This window comes from Ursus maritimus, unplaced genomic scaffold (assembly GCF_017311325.1).
Source record: "Ursus maritimus isolate PB19 unplaced genomic scaffold, ASM1731132v1 scaffold_28, whole genome shotgun sequence".
Taxonomy (NCBI): Eukaryota; Metazoa; Chordata; class Mammalia; order Carnivora; family Ursidae; genus Ursus; species Ursus maritimus.
In genome coordinates, this window is record NW_024425341.1 from 11,696,044 (window position 1) to 11,713,530 (window position 17,487).

Consider the following 17,487-nt stretch of genomic DNA (forward strand, 5'->3'; position numbering starts at 1 on the left):
CCCCCAGTAAAACCTTAAAGGACAAGATTTTTTTTTCCTCCCCCTCCTCTGGCACACTTTAAAGACCAATTAAAAGCTACCCATGTAATTTTTTGGAAGCAGGTTAGAATATATTTTTTTAATGCAATAAATTAACCCAAACATCAGTAATTCCGGACAAATGCAGATGAGCCTGGTCAGGAAGCATGGCAGCTGGAGCACGCAGTGACTTCATTTAGACAGGGAAGGGCCTGCTGAACCAGAGCAGAAAAGGGGCGGGGGTAGCCCTGGACTCGGGGCAGCTGAGAGCTTGCAGGCGGCCAGCCAGCATGGACCAGACAAGCTGGAGGGCGCCTTGGCACTAGCCATGTTCAGCGTGGGGCTCACCAGTTCTGGGGCCATCCGTGTGTTACAAGAACAAGCCTGGAGGCGGCCCACTGTTGGCCAGCACTGCTCTGGCCCGTCCTCGGAGGGCAGACATGGGCCTGGACTGCCAGGAGGCTGAGCCCTCTCTGGCCAGGCACGGGAGCGGGAACCCATGCAGGGAAGTGGCCTGCTGGCTGTGCGGTGTGAGTTTCTGGGGCCGAAGGGCGCATGTGTGCAGGGGCAGGTAGGGATGTGTGTTTAGAATGCGGGGGAGGAGTTTCCAACTACAGAAGACTGTTCTCCTGGAGACTCTAGCCTGTGAACCCTTTAAGATGTTAACTAGGCTTTTTATTACCAATTAATACTGGTATTTGATTGTTACAGGTATAAAATGCAAACTATGTTCCGTGTTTGTTGGGAGTTGAGTAGAGGAGAATATTCCTTATCCGACTTTGGGTAAAAATGGATACATCTGGAGAAACTCTTGGGAATCATTAGTAAATAGGCCAAGTGTATGCAGTAGGATGGGGGAAACAGAATTTTCTTACTGCTGAGAGAAAGAGCCCAAAGTTGAGTCGGGGGAGAGCAGGCCCGGCGGGTCTGGCATCGTTCCCATGGCAGCCAGCAAGCACCTTGGCCCCAAACCCAACAGCAGCTGTGCCCAGTCGTGAGGGCTACAGGCTTATCTTTTCGATCAAGGACAACGGTCATGAAATGTTTAAGAATTGTAGAATATTCTTTCAGACGGCAGCAGACATTCTCCTTGGTCTTATACGGGACAGTTGCGACCTGCCTCTGACGAGCTTTGTTCCGTCTGTTTTCCTCCCCTGTCTATCCGTTGACTGCCCTTCGGGAAAGGCTGTGAGGAGAAGCTGCTCTGCAAACAGAGCCTGACCCTCTCCCACCCCGCCCCCATCCCTCCACGGTGCTCCGTGTTCCCGGATGTCTCTGTATTCTGTTTAAAATGTCCTTGTTAATACATTCCAAGGTTTGAACTCCGTTCTTAGCTAAACCCCTTCCTTGTTTACAGGGACTGAAATAGCCACATTCTGACCTTCTGTTCAGTCTGGGAACATCTATGGCAATGTGGACACATTCTTTTCCCATGTGAGAATTACATCTCCACAGCACAGTTATGGAAAAGCTCGGGAAACGATCAGCTCTCATCCCCCCTCCTCTCTTCCATGGCTTTCCCTTCAAAGCCTTCCTCATCAGGCCATGCACCTTGCTTCCTGCTCGAGTCCAGGAAGAAAGGGACAGAGTCCTGGGCGGCCAGGGTGGGCTGCTGAGAGGCCAGGGCAGCTGGAGGCACCCTCCCTTTCCCCCCACTCGTGCCTCTCGGGAAGGCGCCCGTCAGGCCCAGAGCTGCCCCAGGTGGGTGCTGAGGGGGCCGTGGGCACAGGCTCCTGGCGCTTACAGGGGCATCATCCAGACTCAGGAACCACGTCTCAGTGCCGCGTGCCATTAACTGTCCGTCGTTCCCATTTCCTTCACGGCACTAGAGTGCGGGGCTCTGAAGTTTTGCTACATGCAAGTGACTATGTCTGGGGTGGAGGAAGGAGGATGTAGTCTTAGGGAGGAAAATAATCCAAGCTAATCCTTGAGGAAGCCAAACAAATGGCCTGGACAGTGAGGACTCGTAGTGAGAGCCCAGAAGAGACAGCCCGGCGGGGGGGCACTCACACCGAGTTCTGAGAGCGAGCAGGGCTCCTAAGAACAGGAGGAGGGAGGAAGATCTGCACCACAGTTCTGGTCCAAAGTGGATTATGGCCCAGCTTTTGAGGGCCTGGATGGATGTGTTAGGGATTTGGGGTCTCGTGGAGACAGGGGAAGGTGTTTTCAGTATCCTTGTCACCTGGCTGTCCACAGCAAAATGAAGAGTCAAATTAGAAACATGTACCAGGAGAGGTGAGCCCGTGATGGTGATGGCGGTGTCGGGAAGTCACAGTCATCCGAGAGACAGGCTGTGGCCGTGTCACCAGGGGCTGGGTGGAGGGATGGAGACACAGGCGGAGGGGTCGGGAGCGGGAGCCATATGAAGAAGGTAGGGTGGGGAGTCTGGGTGTAGACAGGGTGCCTTTGAGGTCATGGCAGAAATGTCCAGGGCAAAGCTGATAGGAACGGGGACAGTTGTCCAGAACTGGCTGTGGACCCAGAAAGGCCAGGAGTAGCAACATGTACTTGGCCAGAGATGGTCATTGAGCTCTCCAGAGGAGAAAGCCGACCAATCAGGCCCCGGCCCGGGGCTGGGGGAGACCACAGGGACCTGGTCTGTCCTGTGTGCACGGGCAGGCGCCATCACGGGTGGCTGGTGTTCCTTTGCCTGTTCATTGAGTCTCTGTCCCTGAAGGCAGTGTGGCAGCTTTGCTTTCAGATGTTGGTGTTGAGACGGTGTCCCCACATGGGAGTTTGGGCTGCTTTCCCGAGATAGCGCTCTCCTTTGGCAGCGCGCAGGCCCCTTAAGGTTCCCAGAGTCCGAGGGCTGCCCAGCGCCGTCCCCTGTGAATTGTTCCAAAGTAGGAACAGCCGTAGGGGGACTGCTGTTCCTCAGAAACCGTTTCCTGGAACCAATACACAGCTTGGGCTGCTGGCCCGTGGTCAAGTTTGGGATGACGTGGGACTTGTCGTTCCAAGCCTGACAAGCCTCAAGAGTGGGGGAAAGTGTCTTGTATCCACCTCGACTGGGCAGGTTTCCCTCTCTCTGGCCGTCCAGAGCTGGGGGCGCAAGGGGGCTCTGCCTCTTCCCACTCCGGAGGGGAGGCTCCTTTGGCAGTTCGAGGGCAGCTCAGGCATTTGAGGGCCCGTTAGGTCCTGAGTTCACTGGGAAGGTCCGCTGCTCCAGCTTTGGTGGTAATGCCTGGCGCCCTGGTCCCTGCCACCCACCCAGGGCTGCTGGTGTCCCCACTGGGTACAAGTCAGGGTGCAGCAAAAAGATGAAGCGCTCAAAAGTGGGCCCGTCTCCTGGCCCTGCTCACGGAGCGTCACGGGTCCGGTGACATGTGCCCAAGACGGGGTGTGCAGCGTCCCAGCCCACTCAGGTTTCTCCCTCACCGAGCACCTGCCGAGGGACCGGCGACACCCTTCCTGTGCTGGGCACCGGGGGAGGCAAAGCAGGCAGAAGGAGATGTCCAGACGGCATCTCTCTCCTCCTGCACTCCTGGCCTGTCAGCTCTGCCGAGAGAGGCGGCAGGGGTGGGGGTGGGGGGGTCACTGAGGTGGCGTGCGCACTGCGGGCCCCCCAGGCCTTTCTAGCCTCTGTGAGAAGCCTAGTTCAACTGATGGACTAGCACTAGCCGGATAGTGGCAGCAAGCTCGAGAGGGGTAAGTGTTACTCGAACATGACAGGTGAGGCTCTGAATGTCCAGATCCCTGCCCTTGGAAGCAGCACCCCGGTCTCTCCCTGGGGAGACTGTTCCGTGAACCACAGCTGTGTGGTCATGATGTTGGATCTTCTGACTTGTGGCCCCTTATTTCTGCCGTCACCTGCAAACAGGCTGTGCCAAGGTATACTGGGTCACAGCACGGGTGTCCCAGCTCAGTGCAGGCCTGGCATAGATAGGATTTACCAGAATTGTCCAGTTCGTGCTGTTTGCGAGTGTTCGTGCACGGTTTCTCTGGGAGTTACTGCTAAATACACATCTTCCCAAAGAGGTCTAACTCAGGGCGCTCAGATGGGTGGTTACTAGTACTGCTGTTTTCGTTATAGCGCCCTCCCACACACGAGCACTTCTCTGTACAAAATTCTAGTGTCCGCGGACTGACTTCTGCCTAGACCTTCGTATACCTTTTCTACAACCACAAATTTGGGTCTGACATGTTGGTAAGATGGCCAGAAAATAGGAACAGATAGTAGAGGTTTCACAGCCAGCCTTTACAGAAGGGAAGGAAACCGTGGGGCCACGCTGGGACTCTGCGAGTCACAAAGTCTCAGGGACGATTCGAAGGCTTTTTCTTTTTTGCCACAAAGCAAAACACGCGTGAGTGCTTCCTTGCAAGTGCAGGGAAGGTCGGTCTTGAAAAGTTTCTGGTAAGAGAGATGTATGTACTGCCTGTGTCTACGGTGAGAACACTGCTACTCTGGTGAGGGGTCTTCGGAGGGTCCGGACACGTGTGGTGTGTACGTACCCACACACGGTTGAAGGGAAGCCCCGCAGCTCGGGGGAAGGTGAGCTCTCCCCTCACCCATGTTCTTTCTGTTTCAGGCTTGAAAACACCTGCCCAGTTTTGGTCCCTTCAAGACTTTGCCACAGCCTCTATCACACATCTGTTTTTCTCAAAGAAACAAATATAATAAAAATGTTTTACTCTTTTACACTGTATAATTTTAAGAAATAGTGTGTTATTTGTGAACGCATGGTCTGACATTTCTGTACAGTTTGGAGATATTTTCAAACGAAACATAAAAGATGTCAACAATAAAACCAAGAGAGTGAGTATTTTTATACTAAACAAACATTTTAAGTATGAGCGCATGGATGATCTTACACTGGGCTGGATCACAGTTTTTGTGCTTGACTTTTGAATGCTTGTAATTAAAAATATCTATTTTTTTCCTCCAAGCTGCATGTTTGAAGCATGTTTTTAAATACTACAGACTTTCCGGAATCGTATTGCGAATGTATAGCCGTCCGCCGGCCTGGCCTGAGTGCAGCGTAAGGTAGGAACAAAACAGCGAGCTGCAGCCCTGCTAGGTGCACGCGCCCAGTTCCAGCTGGACGCTCCTGCAGGACAGTCTGAAGCCCCCAGCAGCTGCGACTGCGGTGGCCCGCTGATGGCGAGACTAAGCAGCCTCGCGCGGGCTCACGTTCCTGACCAGGGTGCAGCTCCCGGAGAGCCTGCGCATACGTGTGCCCCGAGGGTGGGTTCTGCCCTTATCCTGCTCCCGGATCACCCTGAGTGGGAGACCCACTGACGCCCACCTCCCCTGGCGGCACAGGGGGGAAGGGGAGGCCGGCCCACCTCACCAGGGAGCTGGCTGCTGCCACGGGCCGCTCCTGTCTCCCCCGTGACTTGCACAACCGCTGGTGAACAGAGCGGGTGTTCCTGAGCTGGGCAGCACCGTGCCAGACGAAGCCCTTGAAACAGCCCCCGAAGCCGGGGTGCTGCCCGTGAGCGTTTGGAGTGAAGGCTGCTCGGCTTACTCAAAACCCAAGTCTAGTGGGAGAAGGGGACCCCTTTCCAGAGCCTGGCAGCTCAGTCTCGCCCCCTTGTGGTAGAAGAGCCACATTGTAAAGATAAATTGACCTAAGAATTTTCAGCTGAGAGAGCTAAACCGGATTAGCTTGCTGCTTATTCTCACACTGTGCTGAAGACGGCAGTGTTCTAGGGCGGGGAGCTGATTAGTCCCCATTAGAAATAAAGATATCAAGAAGCTTTTAAAGGTGGTTACAAAAAAGGGGACAAGAAGAGCCAGGGTTGAGGGAGGGGGCACGGCCAGCAGCGTGGGGGTGCCGCCTGCAGCGCCCCCTGGCTCTTGGGGAGACTTCTGTACTCTACTCTTGTTTCTAAGGAAAACCGCAACTTCCACACAGTCTACTATACTTTTATAAACTGTGTAAAGGTACTTTTCTTTTTTGTCATTTTTAAAAATAAAGTGTTTTCAGCTGTCACACCATTGCTTGACATGTTCTTGTCTGCAAGATCAAGCAAGAGCATCCCCCCCCGCAGCCCAGCAGGTTTCTTTCCCGTGCTCGGCGCGGACGAAGCTGAGAAGCAGGGGACTAAGGAACAGGGACGGGACAGCCAGAGAGCCACCTCTACAAATGCTCGACTGGGGGCACTTGGTGACACATGGACACCTTAGGCCCCTGGCCCTTACTGACCTGGCAGGAGGATCTCAAGGTAGGCTCACACCCTTCCTGATGCCTTTTACTGCACCTGCCAGACTCCGCACCCACGTCGGCCCGCAGTGCTTCAGCTCAAGATCTGCGTCTATGAAGGGTCGTTCATGGTTTTCTGCCAACTTACAGGGTGAGCCAGGCGTTGACAGCCATGAGGATAGTGATTGTCAATACAGGGAGAGTTTGGAAAAAATCCAGTGCTCCATTCAGAGTAACAGCACCAACCAACAGTAACTACTAACTAGTCTTGGCAGGCACTGCCATTTATATCCCTTCTGCAGAGGGACCATCCGCCTGGAGCAGGTCCCAGTGACGCCCTCCTGTGCCCTGGAGCGTCAGTGGGACCATAGAAGACCCATCTGCAGCTTGCCTCAGCCCATGTGTGACCGTGCACCGCTGGGGCACCATCCGGGCCGGGCAGCTCAGCACCACGTCCACATGATTGCTCACAAGCGGCCTCGGGCTGGGCGAACCGGTGCCCCAGTCGGCACTATGCTGATGGCCATAGGTGACATGCAAGTGACAAGACTGGATGGTATTTACCAGTCTAGTGTGAACGCCAGATAGATTCCCACTGACCAGTGAAACACCAGCTTCCTGACAGTATGAAAAAGGTCTTTACTGTCATTCTTTGGAGCAGGAATACTGTCTGTTGGAATTGGGAACTTGGGATAAGAAAAAGGCAGGTCTGTGCTCCCTCTGCTTCCATGCAGAATGTCCCAGTGTGCAGACCCCTGGAACGTGGCCACCAAGCCAACTGGTTACCAAGTGACCCTTGTTCACTTGTACCTCTTGTGAGCACCAGACTAGCTATAAAGCTATAAAAATGACACCTGAAATTAAATACTATGTCTTCTACCTCTGCAAATTTGGAAGACAACCTTAAAACTTACAAAATGAATCATCCAGATTCACTGGACCCAGTGCTTGCATAGACATTGGACCAACTGGCAACCACCGACCGCCCTGTGAGTTTCGCCCAAAGCCCAGGACCCCATGGCATCTTCGGGTCCTGACTTGTGTGGCGTAAGGAACATTCTCGAGAATGGAGGGGGTGTGACTGATCTCCCTGAATTCCGAATCTCTACACAGGTTTCGGGGCGACTAGCTACTCCTGAGGGCTCTGGGCAGGGCACGCTTAGTGCGAAGAGTGTGTTCGGATTTCCCCGTGTTCCGCACCACTGGGGCGTCCGAATGTTGAGTAAAAAGAGCGTTCCTACCCGGTTTGAAGAGCGACAGCACGTGGTTGCCCCTAACCTTCAACTCCAGCTCTGCACCCTCTCTCGATACCATACGTTTCCAACATCCTCAGAAGGCACAAGAACACTTGTTAATGGTGAGGCGTTATCTGAAACCGTCCTCAGGATGCCTACACTAAGACACACTGATAACCTTGGGGTCATGAGTTTGAGCCCCAGGTAGGGCATACAGATCACTTAAAAAAATGTGGACTCACTCAACAGAACACTCCAGGGACAGGACAGAAGCACATGTTCCAAGGTCCAGTCAGTGTAGACGTGGGTCCTAGAAGCCCTAGGACTCACCCGCCCTCTACCTCCCACAGAACACCTACCAGGACAAGCCCAGGACAAGCTCACAATACACACACCGGGAAAGCACGACACATCCTACGTGAAGCCCCAAGGATGACAATGCATTGATGATGGGCCAATCACTGCTGTCCACACGACATCACTCCAGCCTTGCCGCACAGTGACTGTGCTGGTCTTGGCTTGTTAAGAACAACCCAAAAAAGCCTCAGAAAACCCAAAATCTTCCTGGCAAGTGAAACGTATAAAAACAGCAGCTATAGGGAAGAAGGACACCGAGTCTCCTCGGAAAATCATTAGCTGGTAGGAATTGGGGGATTTATAAATCCAGATGCCATAACCCCAGAACATGTTTTGTCTGCTCATGACCTCAAACAGCTCCCCAAACAAATCGAGGACTGTGTACTCGCAGGGCCCTCCCCGCAAGCATGGACCGGAAGCAGTGGGTATCCCCGCTCAGCCTTCTCACCGGGACTCTGCTCCCCGGCTACCGAGGGCACCTCCGCCCCCAGGTCCCACTGCCACCTCACCACACTGCTAGGGGGTGACAGCAGCAGCCGGATATCCATGTTTACATTTGGTCCAGGCACAGCTGCATTTCTCTTAGCTATCCCCTAAAAGCCTCGGATGATTGTCGTCAATTATAGATTGAAACGCACCGCAGACTGTCTTCACTTCCTAAACCAGCCAGCCACACCCACTCCCACTTGCTTCTAGATGGCCAGCAGGTCCAACAGAGATGGGCAGAGGCAAGAACGGGACTTCAACTCAACCTGAATTTTGGGCGGGTATGTTTTTAGACACCCAGAAGAACTGGTAAAAGACGTCCTTCCTTTTATTGCGACACAACTGAGACCCTCTCGTGATTTCCCACAAAGATTACATCTCTCCCCGCGTGTCACCAGGCGCCCTAATCCCCAGACCACCAGAAGGGGTAGATGGAGAAATTTCTCTTCCATGTAGCAGGCAGAGGGGATCAAGGCACGTGAATGAGGTAAAGCTGCAGAATTTGCCAGTGTGACTTAGCAATTCACAATTTAGCAAAATACTGCATTTCTCTACATCGCAATTTCCTCCTTTCTGAAGGGAGTTTAGACAAGATAAAAGAAGTCAACAAGCCAGCTGACAATGCTGATGAGCACAGGCTTAGCTAGAAACTACTAACGACACACACCTGGCAGCAAAGTGTCTTACCTTAGATTCTGTGATGGTGGCCTTCAGGTATGTCTCCTTGCAAAACACGACGAGGTGTCTGAGATGTCCAAAATGCATTTCCAGACCTAACCAATAAAACAGGATGGTGACAGGTGATAATCACCAAGATGGTGACATAGGTCATTCCTGATTTTGCTCCCCGTCACAACTACTATACAAGGACAAGACCACAGAAAATTCTGGAACACAAGGGGGAGGCTGAAGCACCCTCCTACACTGTGGAGACCAAGACAGACCCTATCAGAAGAGCAGGAGCAGCTACTGCCCCTGACTGCCCCTCCCGGCCCCTTGGCCTACGGTTCCTCTGGTGGGAGAAACAGCCAGGGCGGCCATCAAGCTTCCCAACATGTGGGTCACTTCTTAGGAGCCCCGACTTGGGTCTGGCTACACCAGGATTTCAGGGGGATCTGCGGAGCTTAACCCCTGGGAATCCAACCGTGACAGAGAAGGGAGGAAGGGCTGGCAACAACCACCCCTCAGATCTCAGCAGCCCAAGTTCCTACCTGCAGTGCCCAAGCAGCAGTCCCGACCAGAGGCTTTGCTCATCTGCAGAAGGAGGTCAGTGATGTGGTCTGACCAGGGAACTCCGTGGGGAGCACGGCTGCCAGATCTAGGTCCTCAAATGAAGCGATTTTCCAGCGCTGGAGGGAGTGGAGTCATAAGACTGCCCAAAGCTGTGTGCAGCTCTCGACCCTGCCTGGCCAGAACGCCTGGGAAGCCGCACAGCCCGCAACGCTCAAGCAGGAAGTCCGGCAGGCAGGCCTCAACTGTCTGCAGAGCAAAGCCTGTGGCCCTGTTCGGCCAGAGAACCTGGGAGTCTTACCAACCCTGAAGCTGGTTCTGCTGAGCCTGGGCGGGGAAACGAATTCGTAGCCTCACCTATTGCTGAATACAGCTTTCAGCCCACCGACCAGGGAACCTCACCAGGGCACACAGGGAGCTGCGTGGACCACCGCACCTGAATAGAGAACACAGTGCACTCCCCATCCACAGGGCAAAACCATGGGCCTCGACTAGCCAGGGAATTCAGGGTACAGTCATGCCCAATTTGGGTACCAAACACTGAGCCATGCAGGCCCTGGGGCCTGTCCTGATGGCAGACCAGGTCAGAGAGGCTAATTCGCAGCCCCACCTACTGAATATAGGACCCACTCCTGACCATCTAGAAAGCCTGACCGGAGAACCCAGGCAACTGCAGAGTCCATCCTATAGACTCGCTTTGGCAGGGAACCAAGCCAGCAGTCCTATACAACTGTTCTCAGCCAGTAACACCCCCAGCCCCCGTGACTCAGAGCTTGGGCAGTGGCTTCATCAAAAAATAGAGCTGACAGCAAGCCCTACCTGCCCAGTGATGTTACTAGCAGACACATCCAGAAACCCAAACTACGCTGACTGGTGAAAAACTGTCTCTACTCAAGTAAACATGTACAGTCCAAAAGAAATGGAGATTTACAAACCGTCCAAGAATTCAAAATAATCCTCTTAAACTTTAGTGAATTACACAAAGTCAAAAAACAATAAATGAACAAAACGAGAAGTTCAACAAAGACATAGAAACCATTTAAAAAAATCCCAGAGCTGAAAATACAATGACTGCCCTGAGGAATTTAATAAAGAGTTTCGAAACAGAAGAATCAGCAACCTGGGGGAAAGAGCATTAGAAATTATCCAGTCAGAGGAGCAAAAAGAATTAAGAATATCTACTGGATTTACTGGACACAATTAAAAGAAACAATATTCATGTAATAGGAATTTCAGAATAAGAGAAAGAGAGAAAGTATATTTAAAGCAATAATGCCAAAAGACTTTCCAAACCCGGGAGAGAAATGGACATCTAGATCCCTGAGGCCCAAAGGAACCCAATTAGACTGAACCCAAGTAAGGATACACCAAGACACATTTTTAAAAAACTGTCAAAAGTCAAAGACAAAGAATTTTGAAAGCAGCAAGAGTAAAGGAAATTATATACGAAGGAACCCACGTAAGAATATCGGAATATTTTTTAAGATTTATTTATTTATGGGGTGCCCAGGTGGCTCAGTCGGTTAAGCATCTGCCTTCAGCTCAGGTCATGATCTCAGGGTTCTTGAGGGCTCTTGCTCAGCGGGGAGTCTGCTTCTCCCTCGGGCCCTACCTCCCTCGTGCTCACTCTCTCTCCGTATTTATTTATTTGACAGTGAGCGGGCATGGGGGAGGGGGGCAGAGGGACAGAATCCCAAGCAGACTCCACACTGAGTACAGAGAGCTCAATCTCACAGCCTGAGACAAAACCAAGAGTCAGTTAACACACTTTAACAGTTTAACCCACTGTGCCACCCAGGTGCCCCATCAGAGGATTTCTAAACAAACGTCTTAGGCCAGGGAAGAAAAGGATGACATATGCAAAATGCTGAAGGAAAGAAAAGGAAAGGAAGGAAAAGAAAGAAAGAAAGAAAGAAAGAGAGAGAGAGAGAGAGGAAGGAAGGAAGGAAGGAAGGAAGGAAGGAAGAAAGGAGGAAAGGGAAGGGAGGAAGGGAGGAAGAAACAAAGAAAGAGAAAGAAAAGAAAGAACACACCCGTCAACCAAGAACTCTACACTTGGAAAAGCTGGCCTTTAGAAATGAGGAGAAATACTTTCCCAAACAAACAAAAGCTGAGGTACTTCAGCGCCACTAGACCTAACAAATGCTAAAGGGAGTTCTCAGAAGGGAAGTAAAAAAGATGCGAATTAACACTGAAAAAACACAGAAAGCATAAAACTCACTGGCAATGGTAAATATATAGTCAAAATTAGACGCTGTAACATGGTAATAGCAGTGCATAATTCACTTACAACTCTAGTTTAAAAACACAGAAAAAAGAACCATAACAATAATAATCTGTTATTACTTACACAGTATTAAAAATATGTAAACAATATCAACAACCTAAAGTGTGAGCAGTAGGATAAGTAAAAGTGTCAAGCTTAGAAATCCTACTGAAGGGGCGCCTGGGTGGCTCAGTCGTTAAGCGTCTGCCTTCGGCTCAGGGCATGGCATGATCCCAGGGTCCTGGGATCGAGCCCCACATCAGGCTCCTCCGCTGGGAGCCTGCTTCTTCCTCTCCCACTCCCCCTGCTTGTGTTCCCTCTCTCGCTGGCTGTCTCTCTGTCAAATAAATAAATAAAATCTTTAAAAAAAAAAAAAAAAAGAAAGAAATCCTACTGAAGTTATCAGGTTAAAATAAGGTGTTATAATTTTAAGATATTTTACATAAGCTTCATGGTAACCACAAGGGAGAAACGTACGCAATTACAAAAAAGAACATGATAAAGAAGTCAAAGCATACTGATACCAAAGGACATCAAAACACTTTTAAAAAGACAAAATTTAAAACAAGGAACAATGGATCTACAAAAATGGATCTAAAAAATTTAACAAAATAGCAATAAGTCTATCAATAATTAAGCATAAATGGATTAAATTCTGCAACTGAAATACACAGAACACCTTGACTGTTATTAAAAAACAAGATCCAATGAATTGCTGCCTACAAGACACTCACTTTAGCCTTAAAGACACACACAAAGACAAAACTAACAGAGCCAAAAGGAAAAATAAACAGCAATACATTAATAGCTGGGGGCTTTAATACCCCACTCTCAACAATGGATGGATCATCCAGACAGAGAACCAATAGGAAACAACAGATTTGAACAATTCTTATAGAACAAATGGACCTAACAACCATATACAGAACATTCTGCCTGACAAGAGCAAGCTATATATTCTTCTCAGGCACACAGGAACATTTTCTAGGATAAACCATATGCTAGGCCAAAAAATAACTCTTAGTAATTTTTTTTAAAGATTTTTATTTTAGAGAAAGAGAGAGGGCAAAAGAGCACAAGCAGGGGGAGTTGCAGAGGGAGAGGGAGAAGCTGACTCCCTGCTGAGCAGGGAGCCTGATGCAGGGCTCAATCCCAGGACCCCAAGATCATGACCCGAGCCAAAGGCAGACATTTAACCAACTGAGCTACCCAGGTGCCCCAAGTCTTACTATTTAAGAAGGCTGAAATCATGCCAGGTATCGTCTCTGACCTCAATGGTATGAAACTAGTAATCAACAAAAGAAGGGAAATGGAAAAATTCATGAATACATAGGAACTGAACACTCTCCTGGACAACCAGTGGATCAAAGAAGAAATTAAATGAGAAGAAAGTATCTTGAGACAAACAAAAATGGAAACACAATCTACCAAAACTTATGGGATGCAGCAAAAGTTTAGTTTTGTTTTGTTTTAATTTAAGAGAGAGAGAGAGCGAGCGCATAAACAAGGTGAGTGGCAGGCGGAAGGAGAGGGAGAAGCAGACTCCACGCTGAGCAGAGAGCCCGATGTGGGACTCGATCCCAGGACCCTGGGATCATGACCTGAGCCGAACTGACTGAGCCACCCAGGTGCCAGCAAAAGCAGTTCTTAAAGGAAATTCACAGCAATAAACACCTACAGTTAGAAACAAGAAAGACTTCAAATAACCGAACTCTAAGCATTAAAGAATTAAAGAACAAAGTGAGCCAAAAGTGAACAGGAGGAAAGAAATAATAAAGATTAAAGCAAAAGTAAATATGATAGAGAACAGAAAAACAATAAAGATTAACCAAAGAGATGGTTCTTTGAAAAGATAAAACTGACAAACATTAAGCTAGACTAACCAAGAAAGATTCCAAATCAACAAAATTACAAATGAAAAAGGAAACATTACAACTGATATCACAGAAATACAAAGGATCCTAAGAGGCTACTATGAACAACCGTACACCAAACTGAACAGCCTAGAATGGAAAAAAACATTGTTTTGTTTTTATTTTTCTAAGTAAGCTCCATGCTCAACATGAGGCTTAAGTCATGACCCCAGTATCAAGACTTTTGTGCTCTGACCAAGGCAGCCAGGCTCCCTGAAATAGAAAATACAACCTACCATGTCTGAATCAAGAATAAGTAGATCTAAATAAGACTAATTACCAGGAGGAAACTGAATCAGCACTCAAAAATCCGCCAACAAAGAAAAGCCCAGGACCAGATGGCCTCAAAGACGAATTTTACCAAATATTTAAAGAATTCCAATCCTTCTCAAACTTTTCCAAAAACTCAAAGAGGAGAGAACACTCCCAAATTTATAAGGCCAGCATTACAATAGTACCAAAGCCAAAACAGAGCATTATGAGAAAAAACTACATCTCTGAAGGACACAGATGCAAAAATTCTCAGTAAAATACTGGCAAACCATATTTGGCAACACATTAAAAAGATCTTTCATAATGATCAAGTGGGATTTATCTTTAGGATGCAAGGATGGTTTAATGTATGCAAATCAATCAGTGTGATACATCACATTAATAAAATGAAAGACAATCATTGTCATTTCAATAAACACAGAAAATGCATTTAACAAAATTCAACATCCATTTATAAGAACTTAACAAATCGGATACAGAAGGAAACATACCTCAACATAGTAAAGGCCATATATGACAAGCCCACAGCTAACATCATATTTAATGGTGAAAGGTTAAAAGCTTTTCCTCAAAGATCAGGAACAAGACAAGGGTGCCCAATCTCACCAATTTTATTCAAATAGTACTGGAAGTGCTAGCTAGAGCAATCAAGCAAAAAAAATAAAAAGCATCAGAACTAGAAAGGACGTAAAACTGTCTCTTTGCAGATGACATGATTTTATAGAAAGAAAATCCTAAAGACTCCATGAAAAAACTACTGGATCTAATCAACAAATTCAGTAAAGTTGCAGGGAACAAAATTAATGTGCAAAAATCAGCAACTTTCCTATAAACTAACAACGAATTATCTGAAAAAGAAAAAAACAATCCCATTTTCAAAAGCATCAAAAACAACATAAAGTACTTAGGAATAAAGTTAACCAAGGGGGTGAAAGAGCTCTAGACTGAAAACTACAAGACATTGATAAAAGAAATCAAGATAAATAAACGTAAAGGTATCCTGTGTTCACAGATTGGAAAAATATTGTTAAAATGTCCATACTACACAAAGCAATATACAGATTCGACGAAACCCCTATCAAGATTCCAATGGCATTTTCTACTGAAGTAGAAAAAAACACAAAATTTATAAGGAACCACAGAAGACCCCAAGTAGCTGGAGCAATCCGTTAAGAACAACAAAAGTGGGAGGCCTCACACGTTCTGGTTTCAAGCTGTATTATAATGCTACAGTAACTGAAACAGTATCAAATGTTATCAACAAATAGTATCAACTAATATTTGATGAGGGATCCAAGAACATTCAATAAAGAAGAGTCTTTTCAATAAATGGTAATGGAAAAATTGGGTATTCATACATGAAAGAACGAAACTAGACCTCTTACGTCATTCTCAGAAATTAATTCAAAACAGATTAAAGACTTAAATGTAAGAGTAGAAACCATAAAACTCCTAGAAAAAAGGACAGGAGAAAAGCTCTCTGACATGGGTCTTGGCAATGATTTTTTGGATAGCACACCTAAAGCACAAGCAACAAAATAAAAAATAAACAAATGGGACTAAATAAAACTAAAAAGCTTCTGCACAGCAAAGAAATAACCAACAAAATGAAAAAGCAATGTATGAATTGGGAAAAAATATTTGCAAACCATACATCCGATAAGAGCTTAACATTCAAAAATATGGAAAAACTCCTAAAATAGCAAAAAAAAAAAAAAAGAAATGCAACTAAAAACTGGGCAAAGGACCTGAAATAGGCATTCTTCTAAAGAAAATATACGAATGGACAACAGGCACATGAAAAGATGCTCAACATCACTAATCATTAGGGGAATACAAATTAAAATCACAATAAGGTATTCTGATACTATTAGAATGGCTAGCATCAAAAAGAAATAACGAATCCTGGCAAGGATGTGGAAAAAAGGCAACCCTTGTGCACGGATGGTGGGATTGTGAACTGGTACAGCCACTACAGAAAATATGGTGTTTCCTCAAAAAAACTAAAAATAGAATTACCAAGTGATCGAGCAATCCCACTTCTGGGAATATACCCGAAGTAAATGAAAACGGTATGTGTAAGAGCCATCTGCACCCGCATGGAAACAACCTAAGCGTCTATCGACAGATGAGTGGATAAAGATGTGGATGGAATAGAGTATTAGTCTATAATGGAATACTTCAGCTGTAGTAAGGATGACATCTGCCATTTGAAACAACACAGATGGACCTTGAGGGCATTACACTAAGTGAAATATGACAAAGGATAATACTATATGATCTCACTTATATGCGAAACCAAAAAATAAAAACTCATAAAAGACATCATATTTGTGGTTACCAGAGGCAGGGGTGGGGCAGGGGAAATTGGATGGAGGTGGTCAAATGGTACAAATTTCAGTTCTAAGTAAGGACTGGGATGTAGTGTACAGCAAGATGACGACAGTTAACCCTGCTCTGCGGCATATATGAAAGGTGTATATGGTATATATGGTATATGGTATATATGAAAGGTGTATATACCACATATATGGGATATATATAAGAGTAAATCCTAAGAGTTCTTAGAAAAAAAACTTTCTTTCATGGAAAAAAATTTTTTCTACTTTTTGTACCTGTAACAGATGATGGATGTTAACTAAATTTACTGTGGTTTTCATTTCCCAATATATGGAAGTCAAATCATTATGCTGTACACCTTAAACTCATGCTGTGTGTCAACTACACCTCAATATAACTGGAAAATAAAACAGAATGATGGATATGGACCATCAAAAGTAGGCATATTTGGATATAAGCTAGCTTCAGAAATTTTATAAGAAAACTAGTTTTATGTCATAAGACATTAAAAGTTCCTCCTTACCAGCAAAAAAAAAAAAAAGAGAGAGAGAGAAAACCCAAAAAGCAAAACGCTGATACAAAGACATGTTGAGTTTCCCATGTTCTAAATTACCATGGGGGAGCCTCAGTTTTACATCTTCTGGGGCCATGTTTTGGCGGCTGGGATGTAAGAAAGAGGAAACGAAAATAGGTCTACGTAAATGGATGAGAAATAAATCAGAAGGATAAGAAGAACTCAAACAGCAAAAAAGCTCACCATCTGCACAAAGTACTTACTGATCTGGGTTACCATCACACCTTTCTTGAGAACACTGAACCTTATTTTTATAATCCACTGCAATTTCAATTTGCGATATGAGGACTGTAAAAATCAACCCAAAGGACCACCATACCAAGTTAACAAGCAGAGGTAAGGAAAGCAGGCAGTTTGCCATAGAAGGCTGGAATAACCACACAGGTTTCCTTCCTATATATCACCATGACTGCTAAGAACCCACATCTTTGATAATGGCTCTCATGAGCTCAGCCAGTGATGGGAAGACGGAGTCTCCCCCAGAAAAAAATCAGGGTCAAATCCCATGAGGGTTGGGACAGGGTAAAGATGACGTTTAGGCTGGAAAGAAGACTCTGTCTTTGTTGGAGATGGCATGAGCCCATGACTTGCAAAATCCAAGAAGCTCAATACTGAATTATGCTTAAAAAAAAAAAAAAAACATTAAAAA

The 17,487-nt window shown here is 47.0% G+C and overlaps 1 protein-coding gene across 4 annotated transcripts in view; it reads left to right on the forward strand.

The window, feature by feature from the left end:
* The window catches only part of RBPMS (RNA binding protein, mRNA processing factor), a 172,436-nt gene extending 167,772 nt beyond the window's left edge, over positions 1–4,664 (forward strand). For all 4 annotated transcript variants that reach the window (XM_040643276.1, XM_040643279.1, XM_040643280.1 and 1 more), the window contains one exon: positions 4,548–4,664. The gene's annotated coding sequence lies outside the window, so the exon portion shown is untranslated. The remainder of the gene's footprint in view (positions 1–4,547) is intronic.
* Positions 4,665–17,487: the final 12,823 nt, after the last annotated feature.